The 23,133-nt window shown below is 39.2% G+C and overlaps 1 pseudogene; it reads left to right on the forward strand.

Annotated features, from left to right (window-relative positions):
* The first annotated feature begins 7,425 nt into the window (after window positions 1-7,425).
* The window catches only part of LOC142985741 (uncharacterized), a 28,193-nt pseudogene continuing 12,485 nt past the window's right edge, over window positions 7,426-23,133 (forward strand).

Here is a 23,133-nt window from a genome sequence, read left to right on the forward strand (position 1 = left end):
CGAGAAGGTGAGCAATTTTCGGACTCTTTCATCCATTAAAGTGACAGATTCGGGAGCCCAATGTCATGGTGTGGGGAGGTATCAGCATATCCGGTAGAACTGAGCTTGTAATTCTCAATCAAGGCACTGTAAGTGCTCAACGATACATTAAGAAGGTTGTTAGACCCCTTGTGGTCCCATTGGCACAGAGAATTAGTGCAAGGTTTCAGTTAATGCACGACAATGCACGCGTACATGCAGCAAGACCCACCAGAGCGGCTCTAGAAGACGCTGATATTCGGGTGCTACCAAGGCCCGCGAACAGTCCAGACCTCAATCCGATTGAAAACATGTGGTATCTACTCAAACGAAACGTTCGAGATACCGATCGATCGGTTCATAATGAAAGACAACTGATTCAGGTGTTAAAATCAAGCTGGGAGCAAATTCCTGAAGAAACAGAGAGACATTTGGTAGAAAGTGTGCCTCCCTGGCTTCAGGAATGTGTTCGCAAAAGAGGAGGCCACACCACAATACTAAAAAACTACAAAAAACAACCCGGTACACAAATCTTTCAAAACTATAGCAAGTTTTTTTATTTATTTTTACATAAATTAATTTAACTTATGATTTGTAAGTCACCAAGAGATAAATATATTTTACGATATCAATACGAATTAATATGTATTTTTAACATACTGATTATGCATGTTTATTAGCTATTAGTGCACTCAAAAAAGCAAGTGTAGAGTGTGTGAGCGGGATCTTAAGCAATGTCTTTAGAAATTTATTCAAGATGCTCAGAGAATAAATATACTAAAAATCCCTGCCCCTAGGGGGGGGCGCCGGAGTGGAGGGAGGGGGTTAAAGTTCCCATTTTTTAGTTTTTCACTAATATCTTTAAAACGGTTCGTCGCAGAGAAAAAATGTCTTTTACATAATGAAAGATGATAAAATTGTCTACAACTTTTGTTAAACACACTTTATTTGTTTGTTCGTTCGTTCGTTTGTTTGTTTGTTTGTTAAATGAAGTAGGTGCTTAATTAATAAAAGAGGAAAATTAAGTTGAGAAAGAGGTTTACAAATAAATAACAATGTGGTCATGTGAGTGTGTGAAATGTTACGAACCTTGGTAGTACAGGTGGTTAAAAATAAAACCGGAGATCTCTCTGATAAGGCAAACTACAGGCCAATATCACTAGCTACAGTCATCTCTAAGGTGTTTGATGGAATGCTTAATAAACAATTAAATAAACATATTCAACTGCATGATAACCAGTTTGGTTTCCGTCCGGGTTTGTCTACCGAAAGTGCGATACTGTGTGTTAAGCATGCTATCAACTACTATGCGAAGCGCAATACGTCTGTGTACTGCTGCTTCCTTAACCTGTCAAGGGCTTTTGACCTGGTTTCTTACCTGTATGTCCTGGATATCCCGTGGGAAAAATTGGGAAAGTCACAGGTACCGACAGCAGCTACCAATATTCTTAAATATTGGTACGGACACCAGGTCAACAGCGTTAGATGGGCAAGCGCACAGTCGGATGCGTTTGGGTTGGAATGCGGGGTAAGACAGGGTGGTCTGACTTCTCCAACGCTTTTTAACCTTTACGTAAATGATTTAATTGGTGAACTCAGCAGCGTCAGAGTCGGTTGTCATATAGATGGGGTATATTTTAATAACATCAGCTACGCGGACGATATGGTGCTGCTGAGTGCATCACCATGCGGCATACGAAAACTTGTCGATATCTGTGAAAAGTACGCATCACGGTTTGACTTATAATGTAGCAAAGAGCGAGTTCATGGTCTTTGAGGCTAGAGGTAAATGCCCTGTCCAAATACCACCTATCCGACTCGACGGGCACCCGCTAAAAAGGGTATTTAGTTTTAAATATCTGGGTCACATTCTTACACCTGGACTCAGAGACGATGAAGACATTGAAAGGGAACGGAGGGCGCTATCGGTGAGAGCGAACATGCTGGCCCGTAGATTTGCAAAGCTAAGCACTCTGATCACGTAAAAATCACTCTTTTCAGAGCCTACTGCACATCTTTCTACACATGCAGTCTGTGGGCCAGATATACTCAAAAAACATATGGTTCCCTTCAAGTCCAATTCAATAATGCGATTAGGGTGCTGTTGGGGCTGCCCCGCTTTTGTAGTGCCTCAGGTATGTTTGCAGAGGCACGAGTGGATTGTTTTTATACCACAATGAGGAAGGGTTGCGCATCCTTAGTGCGTAGAGTAAGGGTCAGCTCCAACAGTATGCTGAGCGTTATCGCAAGCAGATTGGACTGCCAGTACATAATGCGGTGCTGTAACATCTCCCATGGGATGGTGCGGCGCCGAACTACATTTTATTAGCATAGCTACTAACATAGATTAAGATTTATTACTAACATGTCAGTGAGTCTTTGTTACTTAAAAAAAAACTATTATTATTATTATTATAAATATAGATAAATATATACATACATAATTATTAACAATGATAAAATGACGATTCAGCAACTTGTTTTAACAAGAGATCCCGAACTTTGCTCTTAAACGTAAGACGGTTAGTGGACATCCTGATTTCAAGAGGGAGCGCGTTCCATAATAACACAGATTGGACAGGAAAAGAAGAGTTGACAAACCCAGAAGTGTGTGATGGGCAGAGAAGAAGAAGATTATTAGAGGAACGAAGGCGACGGTTGTGATTATCACACAGATATTGAAAGCAGGGAGTTAGGTAGGCTGGGGGAGTAGAAGAAGTAAGGAAAGAGAAGAGAGTCATGAGTGCACGTAAATTACGACGCTCACGAATAGGCAGCCACCTAAGCTGGGAGCGATAAGTAGATATATGATCATACTTGCGGAGGTTGAAAATGAATCGAATGCAGTTGTTGAGAAGGCGGTCAAGTTTGTTGAGAAGATCTGCATTCAGGTCAAAGTAACATACATCACCATAGTCAATCAGTGGAAAGATTAAGGTCTGCACAAGCATTGCTTTAGTCGTGGATGGAAGAAAGTTTTTGAGACGATACAGAGCCCGCAGTATATCAGTGACCCTCTTGCAAACGTTAGATAATTGAGCTCTCCAGCTCAAAGTTGAGTCCAAGTAAAGGCCAAGATCTTTCACAGTAGGGGTCAGTTCTATTATTAAGCCATTAAATACGACCGGTGGTACTGATACGTGACCTAGCCTACTGATGCTGCGATAATTGCCTACAACTATAGCCTCACATTTGTCAGGGTTAATATCTAAACCGAACTTGCTAGATCAACACTTAATGTGCTCAAGGTCACTGTTAATCATGCCGACAACTGATGCTATACTTTCCACTGTTCCTTGCGCGTAGAGTTGCAAGTCATCAGCGTACAGATGATACGCACGCAGAAGATTTTCGGTTAGAAAATTGATGAAAATAGAAAACAATAACGGATAGAGGATGCCGCCTTGTGGAACGCCAGAATCGAGTTCACGCCAGCTTGATGATAAGTCACCGATGTGAACCGACTGTTGGCGTCCTTTAAGATATGCGGAAAACCAATTCTGTGCACCAGAAGATATGTTCAGGTGACAAACGATGGAAAGAAGGATATCATGACTGACGGTATTGAAGGCGTTCGAGAAATCAACTAAAGCCACCACGGTGACTTTAGTGTCCTCCATGCCCACCCTTATATCGCCAGTCACTTTAAGAAGTGCGGACTTAGTGCTGTGACCTGGTCGGAACCCGGATTAAAGTGGGTTAAGCAGGTTGTTGTTTAACACAAACTGTGTTAATTGCTTGTGCACACAGGCCTCAAGCACTTTGGAGAGGAAAGGGAGAATCGATATGGGTCGGAAGTGAGCTGGACTCGATGGATTTGGGATTTTAAGTAACGGGATAATGTAGGCTTTACGCCGCAGAGAAGGAAAAGAACCGGAGGTTAGGGAGAAATTTATGATATGGGAAATGGCGGGGAGTAGGTGATCCAATACCGTGACGATCATATGACGGCTGACGTCGTCAACGCCTACTGCATTGGACTTAATTGAGAGGATTAACCTCTTAATATCTTCCGGTGTTACTGGAGCAAAACAGAAGGGATCAAAGTTGGGTCGGGGTAAATTATTTACGTAACTGACAGTGTTGCACGTGGTTTGGTGATCTATAGGTACGGTAGAAGTAAAATGAAGATTAATGTCATCCAAACCAACCGTGCACTGTGGGACGTTGCTTCGGTTTTTGCCGATACCTAGGGTCCTTAGGAACCTCCAAATATCGGCCGGGGAAGAGGAAGAAAAATTACTTAGAATGTGTCGGCGTTTAGCGTTGCGTACCATCTGATTGCATCGATTCCTTGCAACTTTGAACTGAACCCAATTGTCGTCACAGCGGTCTCTACGGAACTTTGCAAATGCCCTATCCCTACGCCTCATGGCAATGCGAACTCCCTCAGTCATCCAGAGACCAGGCGGTCGTTTCCGTCTCACTCTTCTGATTGGCGCGTGGACGTCCAACAGCCTAGTGACAAAAGTGTTAAAAATTTCGATTTTATCGTCAATCGTAGGTGGTGACGTTAGTTGCTCCAACTCGATGGTAGCAGCGTCCTTACACAATTTAACTACATCCATACGCCCAAAACAGCGTCTGTAGAGAACCTTGGGAGGGGATTTGGGAGGTTTAAGGGTGTAGGACAGATATATTAGGTCGTGATGAGAGAAACCAGGAGCAGGGTATTGAGCTAAAAATGAGACAAGGGTGGGAGCAGACGTGATCATTAGGTCCAACCAAGTGTCATCGCCTTCGGTGTTATGATGAGTGGCATTCAGTGGTAGGACCTGTAGACTGGCGGACTCAATGATGTCTAGGAGTTTACAGGAACAGAGTGAGCTGGGAGAAAGGAGATCGGTGTTGAGATCGCCCATGATGATGTGATGTGAGTAAGCAGACCCTAAAGATTCCAGTACCAGTTCAATACTGGAAAAGTAATCAATGGATGGGGGACAGTAAACTACGCCGAGAAGAATTTTGGCTCCTTTGACCCAAACCTCTAGGAAAAGAAATTCGGCGGAAGCGGAGTAGTTAGGACAGGAGGAAGCTACAATATGGTAAGGGAGGTCACTTCTGAGATAGATAGTGACAACACTCCCTTTCCTGTCTATCCGATCATTACGGATAAGAATGAATCCAGGGAGGGAGTAAGAAGTTGAGGGAGATGAGGTTTGAGCCACGTCTCTGAAATCAGGACGGCATGAACGTCAGCATCAGCGAATGCCTCCTGCAGATCATTATAATGGCTAGGGACGCTAAGCGCATTTATGTGACATACGTTAAAGAGGTTTATACCAGTACAGTCAAAAGTCCGACGCACAAAGTCTCCAAGCGTGCCTGTTATAGAGCAAAAACTATCCTTCGAGGATGAACTAATATCGTCAGCAGAAAAAAAAAGCTTCATCATCAGACATGTATAACAATATAATATGAGTAATAAATTAAAATATAATAAATAAATATATTTAAATAATTATTATAAAGGATGAACAATAATACTACGACGCCAAATGCATCTCTGCACCACCCGCCAGCTAACATAAGAAAAAATCAATAAAAATATTAAACACGTTTCCGAACGAAATTGTATGAGTCAAGTTGTCAGATTGACAGTTGACACTTGACAATAAAATGAAAAGTGTATATAATAAAGTTAACAAAGAATATTAATAAAAATAGGGTATGGATAAATAAAAATTAGAGGGTAAACGTTATCTAGGTACGTGTTACGTAAGATAGGAAGCGTAACAAAACTAAACTGTGGAGCGCGACACGGTTTCACAGTTCCGACAAATAACATTGCGACAACAATATTGCTAGTACTTGCGTGCTTTCGAGCTAGCCGCAGATGTTCCCGCATTTGCACTGGCTGCTCCGGTCTGGGAAGATTGGGAAGAAGCGGCACCGGTCACCTTTGGATGCTTGGCCGCCAACGCGTTCAGCTCATCGGTAGTTATCACCTTGTGGCGGCTACCGTCGGCAATCTTCACAACAATGACGCCGTCCTGGGTCCAGCAGTCCCTCATGCCGAAGTGCTGACGTGCCTTGGCGAAAACAATTTGGCGGGTCCGCGTCAGGAACTCCTTCACTGTAATAGACGTCCCACGCAGCTTCGCCTTGGCACGCCAAACTGCGCTCCGGGTATCCGCACTCGTGAAGCGCACCAGAATGGGTCGGTGATGCTTACCCCCGGGGGCACCAATCCGATGACAGTGTCTTATGGAGGCTGGTGAGATGTCAGGCAACCCCATCTTGGAATTGAATATGGTCGAAGCGATGTACTGTTGGTCGACCTTTGCTGACTCTAGGATCCCCAAGAAGAGAAGATCCTTTTTTCGGTACCTAGTCTCCATGGAGTCCACCGTCCGGGCACACTCACTGATTTGCTGTCGAAGCAACCCAAGCACACTAAACATAAGTTCGCGGAAGGTGCGGAACTCTTCAGCGACCTTGGCCACAGTGTCCTTAGCAGCACCACTTTGCAGCTGCGCCTCAAGTTCAGCCATCCTCTTGCTAAATGACTCCTCTAGCTTCGCCTGAGTCATCTGGATTTCACTCAATTGTGACATTGTGTAGTTATAGGTGTGTAGTGACTTGCAGATTTGGTTTGTGTTCAGCTGGCAGGTAGTGTGTTGTATTACAGTAATACTACATGTACTGGGTATGTACTTAATGTAGTAAATACTAATTATATATTGATGTCAATTGATTTAGATTGATAAAAACTGATAAATAAATTAAATTGCAATTAAAAACTCAGGAGTGATTTTTAGTGTGTCTTGCTTGTTTTACACCTACCGCCCAAAAAAACGAACGTTGAAAATTTAGTTATCCAGTATGTGTTATCCACATAATTAAAATCCAAAATTTCAAGTCTGTAGGTCATTTAGTTCCGAAGTTAAACGAAAGCAAAGTTTCGCATTTATGGCACTCACTCATGATCTGAAAAACGTTCATTTTAACTATTTTGGAGCGTGATGCTCGAAAACTGATGAGAATTTCGATAAAGTGTGTTTTTTCCGCTTCCGGCTGTCAAAGTGCTAACGTCGTTGTAACTGCACCACTCGAAAATCAAAGATTTAAAAAAGTTATACGCAAAATACTAATAATAACACCATTAAAAACAAAACTACAAGTGCCGCAGCAGATCCGGGGACAACCGTCCGTCGAATTCTCGCAACATCCATCCAGTAAAGTGAAGTAGAAGATCTACAACAAACACGGTTAGAACATTTATTAACCACCATTTTCACATTCCATTGAACTGTAAGTGACTTCAACTGTCAGTCTTATGTCAGCCTAATGTTAGCGTAATGTCATTGATAATCTAACTGTCATCCGGTTCGGTCGGTATCATCTACAGTGTTGCCACAATAAGAAAACCTAAAAGTTCCGTTTCACAGAACAACTACTGACATTATGGAAGGACAGTTTGAAATATTATTTGAAAAATTGAAAACTGAAATGAAAAATCAGACAATAGAATTGACAGAAAACCTTACAAAAAGTATAATGGAACAGATGGAAGAAAAACTATTGCCTATCAAGGCAGAAAATGAAAAACTAAAAGGAGAAATCGGCGAACTTCAGAAGGAGATAGAATATTTAAAAAGGGAAAAGAAAAGCAAAAATTTAATTATTAATGGAGTGGAAGAAGGGCAAAACTCAACAGCTGTTTACGAAAATAAAGGAAAACTTTAAGAGGGACTTAAGCATAAATTTAGAAGAAAATGAAGTAAAAAAACTAAACCGCTTAGGAAAGCCAAAAGCTGCTAATAAACCCAGACCTATACTATGTTCCCTTTTAAGCGAATTTATTTATTTATTTAGTCATGAACAACATTACAGAACACCCAATTCGTTGTTCATTCAAGGTTATTCAACTGTTAATTACAATTTAAAAATAAGTAAAAATATACACTTAATGCATAAAAAAAAGTTTAAATACATGTTATAATAAAAATTAAAACATATAAGAACAAAATAATATCTACCAAAAATCACAGTAACATTAACAATTATAAAGTAAATAAATGAATACAAAGTTAGGTATCTATTTGCTCACAAAATCTCAAACATTGGCGACATACAGTCAGCCATTCTGAAGCAAACAGGTCGCACTCTGGTGCTGAAGTCAGAATAGCTTTGAGCATTGTCAGAGCACGCACTAGTGGAAAATTGGCATGTGACACTGTGCGTGCTGGAGGTACAGCTAGTAACGGATGTTTGCGAGGTCTAAGCTGCATATAAGGCACAATGGGAGTAAATAGTCTCACGACCTGAGTAACTAGTTCGGAACAGTCGCATTCACCGCGAAGAATTTTACACACAAATGTTAGCAGAAAGTAGTTACGCCTTACTTCAAGAGAGTTAAAGTTTAACGTGCCCAGTAAAAATTTTGTGGGGTATAGAAAAGAATAATATGTAAACATTTTTTTATAAAGAAATCAGAAATGAGAAATGCTTTCTGAACTCTCTCAAGAAGTAAGGCGTAAGTACATTCATGAGGGTTTCAAATAATAGATGCAGCTTCGAGCTTGCTTCTTACTAACGCCATATATACTAATTTGATTGCTAACAGATAGTCAAACTCTCGCATGTTTCTGATGACAAATCCAAGTCTACGAAATGATTGAACAGCTAGTGATCTTATGTGATCATGGAAAGTAAGACGGGTGTCGAAAATTACCCCTAGATCCTTGATGGTAGTAACTCGACTAATTGGTTCCGTACCTAGAAGGTAAATGGCATGACGAGCGTTTGGTTAGCGAGTAAAGGACATAACACAGCATTTTGAGGTGTTAAAGAGTAGTTTGTTATCAATGCTCCATCGATACACATAATTGAGGTTTTCTTGCAGTGTATGCGTATCTGCATTTGTTTCTACGCCGTATATTAATTTGAGGTCGTCAGCATACAGCAAAGCTTTGGAGTGTTTTAATACTGATTCAAGGTCGTTAACCATTATCCCAAATAATAAAGGTCCTAATATCGAGCCTTGAGTCAGGCCAGACCTAGTGTGATACGAAGGCGATTCGAAGCATCCATGACGTATGTATGTATTGTTGGCGATCACTCAGGTAACGAAGGCGAAAAACGTTAAGAGGTTATTGTAGAAACCGACTTTATATAGTTTATTTAACAATAGTGATGCCGCTCGATAGGCAAATATCGATAGACTATCGATAGCTATCGATAGTGTGGCAATAGTGGGAATATCGATAGGACTATCGATAGTATCGATAGCACAAAATGTGGTAATACTATTGACAACTTGCAATAGTATCGATACTATCGATAATATAAAGCTTTAATCGTCACTATGCTACCGATACTGTCGATAGTATCGATAGTATTTTCGCCCTTGACAACTTTACTATCGATACTATCGATAGTATCGATACTATTGATAGTTTTAGACTATCGATAGTTAAATAATATTCGATAGTATTGATTAAGGTTTAATAGCAATATAACAAATGAGAAGGAGGAGTAACGCTCCTTTGTGTAATAGTAGTTTTGTAAATTTTGATATAGGCAATATAGTGATATGCTTTGATTTCTTTGTTTGTGGGTAGATGTAGAATTAAATTAGAACGCTAAAAGTACCTAATATTGTTATGTGAGAGTGTTTCTGTTTAATCGAAAGTATTGCAAAAATGGAAAGCCAAATCGACGTTGCCATTTCACCACAATTTTCTGGTAAAAAAAAATCGTCTATGTGGACATATTTTAGCAGAGAAAGTGCAAACAAAGTTATTTGCAAATTATGCCAGCGTGAATTCAAATATAGCAATAACACGTCCAACATGAGGGATCGCATGATCAGAAAACATGCAGAAGTGTTAGTAACAACTGCATCATCTTCGCAAGATGACACGTCGAAAGATGATGAGAAAGATGAGGGAGTAAGTAAAAATACTGTGTGTACTTACAACCAAAATTCCTCAAGAAAAAAAATGTTAGATAGTTTGTTTATAAAAATGATTGCTGTGGATATGGAACCGCTTCAAATGGCGGAACATAAAGGCTTGATAGAATTTGTTGCTGGCCTAGACTCTAAATATAAAATGCCCGGAAGAACGAAAATGTTGCCAAATCTATATTGTAAAATGAAGCTGAAATTACAAGAAATTCTTGGAAAAATTAAAAACATCGCAATAACAACCGACACATGGACATCCAAAAATAACCAATGTGTTCTTGCACTGACGTGCCATTTTATTATGAATAACAGATTACATTGTGTGTTATTAGCAGCAAAAGTCCTTGAAGGTTTTCATGATGCTGCAAACATATCAGAGGTAAGTCCAAATTACTGATATATTCGAATAATAGTGTGCTGAAATGCCATCTCCACCTGCTCCCCCTTATTTTTAATTTATTAAATTAATTATATCACATGAAAATAATTGTACATTATTTAAGTGTATGCGGTGTTTAAAAGAGCAGGTTTGAAATTGTGAATAAGTAGGTAGTTATTGATTGTAGATTACCGGAATAAAAGAATAAACACAATGGTACGTTGGGGTCAGCTTTTCAGTCTAACCATATGTGGCTGATATCAGCTTTTGAAGTATACAAAAAAATATTGTTTATTATATGAATGTGTAACTATGATACGTTTTAGGTTATCACATCAATTTTGGCAGAGTGGCATTGTAGCAACAAAGTAGTAGCATTTGTTACCGACAATGCGGCTGTAATGATAAAAGTGGCCGATAACTTAAAATTACGCCATTTGCCTTGTTTCGCGCACAGCTTAAATTTGGTGATGAAAGACGTTATCTGTGAATCGCACGAATTAAAAGAATTAGTTGGAAAATGTACTGCAATTGTGAGCTATTATAAAAGAAGTACTAAAGCCTCAGATCAATTAAAAATTATTCAAAGAGATCTTAAAAAAAAGGAGTTAAAATTAATACAAAATGTTGAGACTCGTTGGAACAGCGTATTGAAAATGTTCAGAAGAATTACGGAAGTAAAAGACGAGCTTACTCTGGCTATTAGTCAGAACCCGCATTCACCGCCCAATCTTACTGCTACAGAGTATTTATTGTTGAAAGAAATTGAAATTATTTTTGAGCCAATAGAGACTGCTACAGAATCAATATCGGGAGAAGAATATGTTACCATATCCTTAATCATTCCTCTTATAAAAGGAATGCTGTTAAATATCGCAGAGCAAGAAAGGCAACAGATGTCAAATTCAGGCAAAGCCATATTGGAAACTTTAAAATTACAATCATAAAAAGGCTAAAATGTTATGAAAATAGAACACCATGTATAATTTCAAACACTTTTGAATCCACATTTTAAAACCCTCGGGTTTAAAACTGACACTGAAATAGAAAGGGCGATAAATTATGTACAAAAAGAATATTCTACGTATTTACTAAACGGAACCTCAATGACATCGGAATCTACTGAAAATGCAGAAGAAACTGAAATACCGGCAAAAAAATCTAAACTTAGTAGTCTGCTATCCTTTCTTCATGTTCCTTCACCCGCTAGTGGAACTGCTACATCAAATGCAATTATAGATATTAGACAATATGTGGAAAAACCCATCATAGCCCAAACAGAATATCCAATAGAGTACTGGGCTTACAGTCAAAGTGATTTAAAGCATATTGCTTTAAGGTATTTGTGCATTCCTGGGACATCGGTGCCAGCCGAAAGAATTTTTTCCAAGGCTGGTCAAATCATAAATGACCGTCGCAGTCGTTTAGGGGAAAATCATATAAACGAATTGCTTTTTATTAAACAAAACAAAAACATTTTGAATACTTAATTATCATGTATTTACTTCACTATTGATAAAAAACATTAAAGTAATTGTTAAGAATGTTCTTATGTTAATTTCAAATAAATGTTTATTTCAATCAGTCTTATTGTTTTTATTTTCCATCTAAATCTAATAATCCACGTTATTTCGAATTACGTTCAATTAGTTTTATAATCTCATCCATAACATAACGCCTTTTTAAAATTGGCACAAATACAACGAAGATACCAAAAGCCTTGTTAGCAGCCTCCAATTTTTTAACGCCTTCGGTGGGACTTTCTGTAGTTTGACAAGAATTCTAAACCATCTTCATCGTCTGCGGTACCTTATAACTAGGGACATTATCAGCTAATGAATTACTTTCCTCCCAAGCTTGTGTATATTATTCAAAAACTTCAGACGAATCGTTGTGCATTGTTTCCAGTCCTAGTAATCAAAGTATAATAATTTTAGTTTCGGCTTATTTACACTTTTTTTATTATTTCCCTTGAAATTATAAAAAGAACACATAAAGCCGCATAAGCACGTACGAACATCGAACACGAACATTGGTTAAAATGTATGAGCGTATGTTCGGAGTCCATCGATGAGTCAACACACTTTCATACATTTGAACCAAATGTTCTTGTTCGATGTTCGTACGTTGACGGTTAACGCGTTACGTACTTACGTCTGATAAAATTTACAGAATATGATAAATATGTTTCACATTTATTAATTTAAAGATACACGTTTACTGTTTTGAAACATAAACTTTTCAAAGTACTCGATAGGAATATTTTTAAACCTCTGTAATTTCTTGAAATTAACACGTTCAGGAGCCGCCGACACACCTAGCGTGTCCTTGTTAATTTCTATAGCCACGCCTCGAACACGCCAGGCGTGTCCTAAATGTTTGTGTGATATTTCAAAAATTTGTTAATAAGAGTTGACATGTAGCCAAAACATTCATTAACATAACCAATAATCATATATACCACAATTATAAATATTGTTACTTAATTCGTAAATAAAAAAATCTTAATCACAGCCTATACTCGCACATCTGAATGTATTTATTTCTACCTATTAGTTAATCAATAAAAATAATTTGGTCTTCATCTTTGTTTGTTTTTTCACCATCTTCATACTGTCGTATTGTGCCAATTAATTTTTCGTAGCATTCCAATCGCCTGTTTGCTGGCACATTTCTGAGTCTAAAAGCCAGCATTACACCCAAATCATGCTCGAACTGGGCGTAGATTGGAGGTAGTTCGTTTTCCGTATTTAGTTCGCTCCTTAAATCTTTTGCAAATAATGCGTTAAAATATTTTTTGGCGGCACAACGTTCAGCACTCATTTTGGTTTCATTATTTTGTGCCATTAACAATTTGTTTATATTTATTTTCTTTGCAACATGTTTATCAGAATCAGTAATTTCATCAAGACTACTGTCTGTTGATTCTGTGTCTAGACAAGTACGTGAATCTTCCAATTTCCTTTTCAATGGAATGTTTTGTAATATTGATTGACTGCATTCCGGATAGTCATCATTGAATCCTTTTTGATTATCTGCAGTAAAACAAATAAGTACATAATTATACTATTACGATTAAATAAATTACCATTTAGGAGGGCGTCTTGTCAACTTCTTTGTCATTAATTTTATTTTTACCATAGAATCAGTTGCCATAATCATTGGTTTCTATAATATATATATAACAAAATTTATATTGACAAAGCAATATTTAAATTTGGGTTAGGTTAGAACAGTGACCATAACCTACGAGCGAGCGATGCGAGCGTGTTTTGCAGCGGCCATCAAGCGCTAGATTTCCTCTTTTACTAAAAAATTCGTCGTCATTATACTTAATTTTATTATGTGTTAAGAATTAAAAATATAGCAACTTAATTCAATTTTAAGTATGTAAGATTTCATGATTATGGTAACTGAAACTTTATTTTTAATAAAATTATAGCATATAAATAAGCCTACACAAATACACAACACACGCACAGTCGTGCCTAGTGAATGCAATCCCGATCTCGCGGGATCCCGATCTCGCGAGATCCCGTGTATTTTTTCGGGATCAATCCCGAAGCAAAATATGACGAGATCCCGTTCGGGATTGTCGGAGAGGGCATTTTCAGCAGTTGGCTACATTGCAATAGACTTAAGATGCCGATTAGAAGCTCGTACTATTGATACACTTTGTATTTTAAGAGGCTACTTTCAAAATGCCATGTGATTACTTTTTATTTTGATCTCCTGGAGCTACACCTACTTTTTTGATTATGTTCATGTTATTACACCTGTTAATTATGTTACGTTGTTAGTAATATTGAAAAATAAAAGCTTTTATTTTCTTTCAAATAATAATTTATTGCATTCACCACACTATCACACACATATTACATTAAACAAGCCGTTCGAATTGTATTATTTTTACTAACTAGACGGGATCCCGAAAATCTCGGGATCCCGCGGGATTGATATTTCTGATCGCGAGGGATCTCGAGTTGACGATCTCGAGTCGGGATTGCATTCCCTAGTCGTGCCCAACCTAAATAGAAATAATTAGTATCCATTATTTATTTGCATTTGGGTACACCCTAATTTCCTAAATTGTTAGCTAAGAATGAGTACCACGTAACCAGAATATTGCAAAATCAATCAATTCGTTTATTTAAATTATTGAATACTTACTTTTGTTTAACTGGATCTTCGAATTCATTTTCGTTGGTATTTTTCAAAGGGCACAAGGCAACAACACCAACAACAAAAACACAAAATACAAACGTTCTTCAGTGGATCTTGCGTAACTCCTTCTCTTATGTTATATTCCTATTAAACCTTAATCAATACTATCGAAATTTATTCAACTATCGATAGTCCAAAACTATCGATAATGTCATAGTATCGATAGTAAAGTTGTCAAGGGTGAAAATACTATCGATACTATCGATAGTATCGGTAGCATAGTGACGATTAAAGCTTAATATTATCGATAGTATCGATACTATTGCAAGTTGTCAATAGTATTACCACATTTTGAGCTATCGATACTATCGATAGTATCGATACTATCGATAGCCCTTTCGATATTCTAACTGATTACCAAGGTCAACTATCGATAGTATAACTATCGATAGTTGGGCATCACTATTAAACAACACGTCATTATCTACGCGGTCAAAGGCCTTTTTAAAGTCTAAGTACAGGACGTCAACTTAAATCCCTGTATCTAGATGTTCTGAAATTAGGTCTACTAGCGTTAAGAGGTTAGTGTTAACAGATCGGTTGTTTCGAAAGCCGTGCTGAGAATCGCAGAGATATGGTTGCAATTGAGAAGAAATACGCGAATGTAGAATGGTTTCAAATAATTTAGGAAATGCTGAGAGAACTGCAATGGGTCGGTAATTTTCAACTTTTGTGTTATCACTAGTCTTAGGAATAGGCTGGACGCGTGTGATTTTCTAGCGCTGCGGATAAATACCGGTAGATAGTGACATATTAAATATATGTAAAAGAGGGGATGTTAAGCAATTTTTACAGCCTTTAATAATATATGTGGGAATGTTATCCGGTCCAATGGCACTATTGGGTTTTAATTTATTAATGGCGGACTCTACTTCAATGCTATTTATTTCATTAACATGTACCAAATTAACCGAGTTAACTTGTTTATTGTGAGAAAGATTATTGCAATCTAAGGTAGGAATATCCGGCACAAAGACGCTTGAAAAATAATCAGAGAAAGCTTGCGCAGCTTTAGAACCAGTGTGTTTCTCTCCATCATAAGTCACACGGGGTTCAAACCCACCTCTAGACTTTAAACTGGTAATATGTTGCCAAAAAATGTTCGGCTGCATTCGTAATTTCTCTTGAATATTTTTTATGTATTCATCATATGCAAGAGATATTTGCTGCTTTATCTGATCTCAAGATAGAGAATTCCATGTAATCAGCATGATTTTTAGACATTTTCCATCTACGATGAAGCTTAGCTTTTATTTATTTAAACTTCTTATACAATTTGTATAAAGGCGGACTTAATGCCACAGGCATTTTCTGCCAGTCTACCTTGGGGTGATGCAGAGATTAAATGAAGTAGGTGTTTAAATTATAAAGGAGGAAAATTTAGTTGAGAAAAAGGTTTACAAATAAATAACAATGTGGTCATGTTACTACATAAATATAGATGAGTATATACATACATAATTATTTACATTTATAAAATATTAAATACGAATAATTCAATATATTATATAAATAGATTATATTAAAGACATATAATAAACTAAATATAATACTTATAATATATACATACAATACTTCATAAATACAAACTAAGATAAGTGTGACGATTCTGCAACTTGTTTTAGCAAGAGATCCCGAACTTTGCTCTTAAACGTAAGACGGTTAGTGGACATCCTGATTTCAAGAGGGAGCGCGTTCCATAATAAGACAGATTGGACAGGAAAAGAAGAGTTGACAAACCCAGAAGTGTGTGATGGACAGAGAAGAAGAAGATTATTAGAGGAACGAAGGTTACGGTTGTGATTATCACACAGATATTGAAAGTAGGGAGTTAGGTAGGCTGGGGGAGTAGAAGAAGTGAGAAAAGAGAAGAGAGTCGTGAGTGCACGTAAATTACGGCGCTCACGAATAGGCAGCCACCTAAGCTGGGAGCGATAAGTAGATATATGATCATACTTGCGGAGGTTGAAGATGAATCGAATGCAGTTGTTGAGAAGGCGATCAAGTTTGTTGAGGAGATCTGCATTCAGGTCGAAGTAACATACATCACCATAGTCGATCAGTGGAAAAATTAAGGTCTGCACAAGCATTGCTTTAGTCGTGGATGGCAAAAAGTTTTTGAGACGATACAGAGCCCGCAGTATACCAGTGACCCTCTTGCAGACGTTAGATACTTGAGCTCTCCAGCTCAAAGTTGAGTCCAAGTAAAGGCCCAGGTCTTTCACAGTAGGGGTCAGTTCGATGATGGAGCCATTAAATACGACCGGTGGTACTGATACCTGACCTAGCCTACTGATGCTGCGATTACTGCCTACGACTATAGCCTCACATTTGTCAGGGTTAACAGCTAAACCGAACTGCCTAGACCAATACTCAATGTGCTGAAGGTCACTGTTAATCATGCCGACAACTGACGCTATACAATCCACTGTTCCTTGCGCGTAGAGTTGCAAGTCATCAGCGTACAGATGATACGCACCCTGAAGATTATCGGTTAGAGGATTAATGAAAAAAGAGAACAATAAAGGAGAGAGGATGCCGCCTTGTGGGACGCCAGAATCGAGTTCACGCCAGCTCGATGATAAGTCACCGATGTGAACCGACTGTTGGCGTCCTTTGAGATATGAGGAAAACCAATTTAGTGCACCAGAAGATATGTTAAGGTGAGAAAGGATGGAAAGAAGGATATCATGACTGACGGTATTGAAGGCGTTCGAGAAATCAACCAAAGCCACCACGGTTACTTTAGTATCTTCCATGCCCGCCCTTATATCGCCAGTCACTTTAAGGAGTGCGGATGTAGTGCTGTGACCTGGTCGGAACCCGGATTGAAGTGGGTTAAGCAAGTTGTTGTTTAACACAAACTGTGTTAATTGCTTGTGCACACAGGCCTCAAGCACTTTGGAGAGGAAAGGGAGAATTGATATGGGTCGGAAGTGGGCTGGGCTCGAAGGATTTGGGATTTTAGGTAACGGGATAATGTAGGCTTTGCGCCACAAAGAAGGAAAAGAACCAGAGGTGAGTGAGAAATTTATGATATGGGAAATGGCGGGGAGCAGGTGATCCAATGCCGTGACGATCATATGCCGACTGACATCGTCAGCGCCTACTGCATTGGACTTAATAGACAGGATTACCTTTTTAATATCTTCCGGTGTTACTGGAGCAAAACAGAAGGGATCAAAGTTGGGTCGGGGTAAATTATTTACGAAACGGACAGTGTTGCACGTGGTTTGGTGATCAAGAGGTACTGTGGAAGCAAAATGGAGATTAATGTCATCCAAACCAACCGTGCAGTCTGGAACGTTACTTCGTTGTTTGCCGATACCTAGGGTCCCTAGGAACCTCCAGATATCGGCTGGGGAAGAGGAAGAAAGATTACTGAGAATGTGTCGGCGTTTAGCGTTGCGTACCATCTGATTGCATCTGTTCCTTGCAACTTTGAACTGAACCCAGTTGTCGTCACAGCGGTCTCTGCGGAACTTTGCGAATGCCCTATCCCTACGCCGCATGGCAATGCGAACTCCCTCAGTCATCCAGGGAGCAGGCGGTCGTTTACGTCTCACCCTTCTGACTGGCGCGTGGACGTCAAACAGCCTAGTGACAGCAGTGTTAAAAATTGCGATTTTATCTTCAATCGTAGGGGCTGACTTTAGCTGCTCCCACTCGATGTTAGCAGCATCCGCACACAATTTAGCTTTGTCCATGCGCCCAAAACAGCGCCTAAACAGAACCTTAGGATGGGGTTTGGGAGGTTTGAGGATGTAGGATAGGTATATAAGGTCGTGATGAGAAAAACCGGGAGCAGGGTATTGACCAGAAAAGGAGACAAGGGCGGGAGTAGATATCATCATTAAGTCCAACCAGGTATCATCGCCATCGATATTGTGATGAGTGGCATTCAGCGGAAGAATGTGTAGACTGGCGGACTCAATGATGTCTAGGAGTTTACAGGAACGGGGTGAGCCAGAGGAAAGGAGATCGGTATTAAGATCGCCCATGATGATGTGATGTATGTAATTGGACCCTAAAGATTCCAGCACTAATTCAATACTGGAGAAATAATCGATGGATGGGGGACAGTATATTACGCCAAGGAGGATTTTTGCTCCTTTGACCCAAACCTCCAGGAAAAGAAATTCGGCCGAAGCAGAGTAGTTGGGACAAGAAGAAGTTAGAATTTGGTAAGGGAAGTCACTTCTGAGGTAGATAGCGACACCACCCCCTCTCCTGTCTATCCGATCATTACGGATGAGAGTAAATCCAGGGAGCGAGTAAGAAGTTGAGGGTAGGTGAGGTTTGAGCCACGTCTCTGAAATCAGGATGGCATGAACGTCAGCATCAGCGAATGCCTCCTGCAGGTCACTATAGTGGCTAGGGACGCTTTGCGCATTTATGTGACAGACGTTCAACAGATTATTCGTAGAGCAATCAAAAGTCCCTCGCACAAAGTCGCCAAGCGTGCCTTTCGTGGAGCAAAAGCTATCGCTCGAGGATACACTAAATTCGTCAGCAGAAACAAAAGCATCATCATCATACATAGTAAAATAATAATAAATATTATATAATATATTAAATAAATATCTTTAAATAATTATAATAATGAAAAAAAGTGAAAAAATACGGTGCAAATTGCATCTCTGCACCACCCGCCAGCTAACATTGGAAGAAAAAATTAAACAAACATTCAAGAGAAAAGAAAAGAAAAAAAAAAATACAGTAATCAAAATCTCACATCCAGACACACGTTTCTGAACGAACAGTTAAAAGTCAAACGCTGTCACTTTGACAACTGGCAACCATTCGAGCCCGTCATTGTCATGTGTCAAAATGTGAGTGTAAGAAACATTACGTGTGTGCCTAAACCAAAACAATTATGATGAGGGTATACATGAAATCAGTTCCAAGCTATAAGTTACGCAACATACGGATCGTAAGCAAATACTATACCGTACAGCTCGGCACCGTTTCACAATTGACACAGTCAGCACTTAAACACTCAAACACAGTTACAACTTGCGTGTCTTGGAGTTAGCCACAGAGCCCGTGCTTGCGCTAGCGGTCTGGGAAGAATGGGAGCCAGAAACATCGGTCTTCTTTGGTTGCTTGGCCGTCAACGCGTTCAGCTCGTCGGTCGTTATTACCTTGTGGCGGCTACCGTCGGCGACTTTTACCACAATGACGCCGTCCTGGGTCCAGCAGTCTCTCATGCCGAAGTGCTGGCGTGCCTTGGCAAAAACAATTTGGCGGGTCCGCGTCAGGAACTCCTTTACGGCCATAGACGTTCCACGCAACTTCGCCTTGGCACGCCAAACAGCGTTCCGGGTATCAGCACTCGAGAAGCGCACCAAGACGGGACGATGATGCTTACCACCAGAGGCTCCAATTCGGTGGCACACTCTTATGGAGGCGGTTGATATGTCCGGCAGGCCCATCTTGCTGTTGAGAATGGCCGACACTATGTACTGCTGGTCGACCTTAACTGACTCCGGGATCCCCAGGAACAGAAGATCCTTTCTCCGGTGTCTGGTTTCAATGGAGTCAACCATTCGGGCACATTCGGTGATTTGTTGCCGGAGCAATCCAAGGACACCGTACATAAGCTCCCGGAAAGTGCGGAACTCCTCAGCGACTTTGGCCACCGTGTCCTTGGCAGCACCAGTTTGCAGTTGTGCTTCTAGTTCTGCCATCCTCCTGCTGAATGATTCCTCAAGTTTTGCCTGGGTCGTCTGTATGTCACTTAATTGAGACATAGTGTGTTTCTTACTGGTGTAGTAGTGACTTGCAGAATTTGATTTGTGGTCAGCTGGCAGGTGGTGTATAATTATACACTTAAACTACATATACTATGTACTACTTGTAGTAAGTGATAAATTTATACTTATATATATTAATAAACTTAAATAAAAACAATTAAACTGATAAAATTTCGATAAATAAAGCTAGAGTGATTTTAATTTTAATTTTATGCATTCTATTATTTCAGGAGTAAACCAAACTGGATATCTCCGACAGGGCTTATTAGGTCTATTCTTCTTACGAATACTCTGATCGAAGATATTATAAATGATCTCGTAAAAACAATCTGTGGCAGTATTAACGGCTACTTCCCATTTGGTAAACCTCTAATTATACCTAACAAAAAGTTGCGTTTGGTAAACATTTCGTTACTTCATACATGTTAGTATTGTTATTTTTGTACGGTACAGTCGATGTCAAATTTATATAAAGTTTTTAAAAGTTCCAAAGTCTTAAGATAAAATCTCGATCATCAAAAAGTACGGTTTATCAAGGAGCAGCAAAGATAAACGAAATTCTGAAAAAAAATACCACGTGACGCAAAAGCACCGAGTTCGCAGGTAGGGAACTATTGTCCTTACCATCGTTTTAGACAAAAGGTGTGAAAGAGATAGTAGTAGAAAATTTTATCTATTCACGGGTTTTACCTTATCAGTTGACTCGTTTTATGCATAGTGCAATGTCGTTGCAATGTCGGGTGCGGGATCTAGTGGTACAGTGAAATTAAAAATTGTTAATAGTGCACGAGGTGGTGTAATTTTGTTACGCGCTGGACATCAATATTATAGACAAAAAAATAATAAGGACTCAAGTTGGTGGCGCTGTGTAAATAGAAAAAATGGATGTTCAGCAAGTATAACTTTGAATTCTAATAGGAGCCATGTATTAAGAGAAAATGCTCACTGCAATTCTTGTACGCCGAATTTTGAAAAAAATGAAGTGAAAGAAGCCATCGAAAATTGTAAACACGTTATATGTGAAGATCTGAAGCCAATTCCAGCTACGTTCAGGATATGTACTAAAAAACTCAAGGACAAAGGTTACGATTTTATAGAACAATTACCAAAGTTTGAGAAAGTAAAAAGCAGCTTGTATAGATACAGGAACAGACAACTGGGCATCACAAAATCCCAGCACAATAACTGTACAGAAATCGTAGTTCCTGACCGTTATAAAGACATTTTATTATTTGATGACATGGAAGGCGAAAATAGAATCATTGTTTTCGCTTCAAAGAGTGCAATTGCACATTTAAACGACGTCCGTCACTTCTTTGCGGACGGAACGTTCAAATGTTGTGCAAAGCCGTTTCTCCAACTATACGTTGTGCACGGAGACGTAGGAAGTACAGAAACTGGGACAAACATTGTACCATTTTTTTACGCAGTGTTAACAAATAAAGAAGAAACTACATATGAAAGGCTATTTTCCAAACTAAAATTTCATTTACCTGAGTGGAAAGCAGAAGTCATTACCCTGGATTTCGAAAAAGCTCCAAGAAATGCAATAAAGAAGACATTTCCAGCCATAACTGTCAAAGGGTGTTATGTTCATTTTGGCAGAGCGCTATTAAGAAAGGCAAAATCTCTTGGCTTGTTACAAAATGAGGAATCTCACAATCACGTCAAACTATGTATGGCTCTTGCACATTTACCCAGGGAGGATATACACGATGGCTGGCTACACGTTATGAGTCAAAGGTAAATTTTGCAGTACATATTGAAACGAACGTCTCTTGTGTCTAAATCTAGATTTTTCTTCAACTAATTTATTTGGTTACAGTTTTGAAGAAAAAGCTATAACGAAATTCAATGATTACTTCGTGGATCAGTGGTTGGAAAATGAAGATATGGTGAACATTTGGTGCCGTTACGCCCAAAGACACCGCACGACAAACCTTATGGAATCTTGGAATTGGAGTTTCAATAGCAAAATTGGACAAAGGCCATCAATTCTTTTATTTTTCGAAACGATAGCAGACAATAGTAAATATTATGAGAATCTCCTGAAAAGGTACGTATTTTTGTTTATCGTTTTGAATAATCTGTATTAGATAGGCGATAGATGTGATAAATACATATATTAATTATAACATTTTTTTTTAGCTTTTATAATAATGGAAACATTATATCAAAACGAAGAAAAAATTCCATCCAAAATGATATACGAATTAACAATCTGCTCGGCGATTACAAAAGCGGAAAAATATCATTGGAGAATTGTTTGAACAAATTATCACAAATTGCTTGCATCACTTTATAATTATTTATCAAGATTTTTATCTTTGCAGTGTACCTAGTATATGTATGTTTACGTTAATATACTGTTGAATAGCCATTCAACATGGACCTTCGTTCGCATCGTTCGCGTTCGCGACCGACATCGGCCGCGGGGACGGAGCGGGACGAGGGGCTTGACGGGCGAGCGGCGGGTGCGCCGGCTCCGTAACCAGTCAGCTGATCGACGCCATTGCAAGTGGACACGCGCGCCTTCTTATCATTTGTTAGTCTCATCGGCAACGACAGCTCTGTACTATTGCCAGTATTCACTACAATATAATTTATACAGTCCACTCTGCGTATTATTCCAATACCATCAAGGAATCGCCGAAACATTGGTCCTTCGAGCCGGATACTTCGAACTTTGGACCGAAGAAAATACTGGCAAGCTGTACGGCGTTCAAGTTGAAGTCGAAACGTCGAGGCTACGGGACAGGAACGTCTTCGCAGCAGGCAGAACCGCATCTGAAGTGTGTCATCGTGCCTTGAGATCATCCAGAAGGAATCTCCACGTCACAGGA

Source organism: Anticarsia gemmatalis, chromosome W (assembly GCF_050436995.1).
Source record: "Anticarsia gemmatalis isolate Benzon Research Colony breed Stoneville strain chromosome W, ilAntGemm2 primary, whole genome shotgun sequence".
NCBI lineage: Eukaryota > Metazoa > Arthropoda > Insecta > Lepidoptera > Erebidae > Anticarsia > Anticarsia gemmatalis.